This window comes from Corylus avellana, chromosome 3 (assembly GCF_965113065.1).
Source record: "Corylus avellana chromosome 3, dhCorAvel1.hap1.2, whole genome shotgun sequence".
In the NCBI taxonomy this organism is placed as follows: Eukaryota; Viridiplantae; Streptophyta; class Magnoliopsida; order Fagales; family Betulaceae; genus Corylus; species Corylus avellana.
This window is the reverse complement of record NC_142492.1, coordinates 18,786,847-18,788,114: the sequence shown is the minus strand read 5'-3', so window position 1 is coordinate 18,788,114 and position 1,268 is coordinate 18,786,847. Positions and strand designations below refer to the sequence as shown.

Genomic DNA, 1,268 nt, shown 5'->3' with positions numbered 1-1,268 from the left:
TTAAGATTGGCCATACAATTGCCATAAGTGTTCCACCAGGTCGGATTGCAGCTGAGAATGAATTTGACGGTCTCTAATGCTCAAATGCCTTTGAATGAACTCAACAAATCTAGGGGTATGCTCATGAGAAACTTGTACAAGAGGAGTTTCATTGGCTTGTTCATATTCAAAGTCAAAAGCATCATCAGTATTTCGCTCGTTTTCAATGATCAAGTTATGCATTATTATGCTCGCTTTCATTATGTATTTGAGCGTTTCACAGCTCCAACCACGTGCAGGTCCACGAATTATTGCGAATCGTGCTTGAAGCACTCCAAATGCACGTTCCATGTCCTTTCTTATTGACTATTGAGTAGCATCAAATTGTTTGGCCTTTCTCCCTTGCGGACAAGAAATTGTCTTTACAAATGTTGACCACTACGGATATATATCATTAGCAAGATAGTATCCTATTGTGTAGTTATGACCATTGATTGAGTAATTAGCTGGAGGAGCACGCCCATGAGCGAGCTCAGAAAACAGAGAAGATCGTTCTAATACATTAATGTCATTATGAGAACCCGGTAACCCAAAAAACGCATGCCATATCCATAAATCTTGTGAAGTTACTGCTTCCAAAATCATTGTAGGTTCATGAAAATGACCAAAAAACATACCTTTCCATGCAGTTGGGCAATTTTTCCATTTCCAGTGCATGCAATCAATGCTCCCCAACAGTCCTGGAAAACCACGTATTTCACCAACTTCTAACAATCTAGCAACATCATCGACGTTTGGAGACCTTAAATAATTGTTGGAATAAATTGAAACCACCACTCTAACAAATCTTTCTAGAGATTCAATTGTGGTGGTTTCTCCAATCCGCACATACTCATCCACATAGTCAGCTGGTACTCCATAAGCGAGCATTCTAAATGCGGCGGTCATCTTTTGAAGGGAAGATAAACCTTGAGTTCCAGAACAATTTCTCGTTTGGATAAAGTATGGATCATAATCTTCTACCGCAGAGAGAATACGAAGAAAAAGAGGACGATGCATCCGAAACCTTCTTCGAAATACTTTTGGAGGATATACTGGTGAATCAGCAAAATAATCTAGAAAAGCCTTTGGTGGCCTTGCAGTGAATCACGATAAATGAAGGTACGTCCTGGAACAGAACCACGACGTGAAATGGATCCTCCATCTCTATTGAAATGTTTACGTGCTCAAACAATTGCAGTAAGTAATTCCAACTCATTATCAGAGTCTGAGTCTTCAAGGAGCATTTT

General features: G+C 39.7%; 1 pseudogene; it reads right to left on the bottom strand.

The window, feature by feature from the left end:
* Positions 1-1,268, bottom strand: LOC132174240 (uncharacterized; annotated as a pseudogene).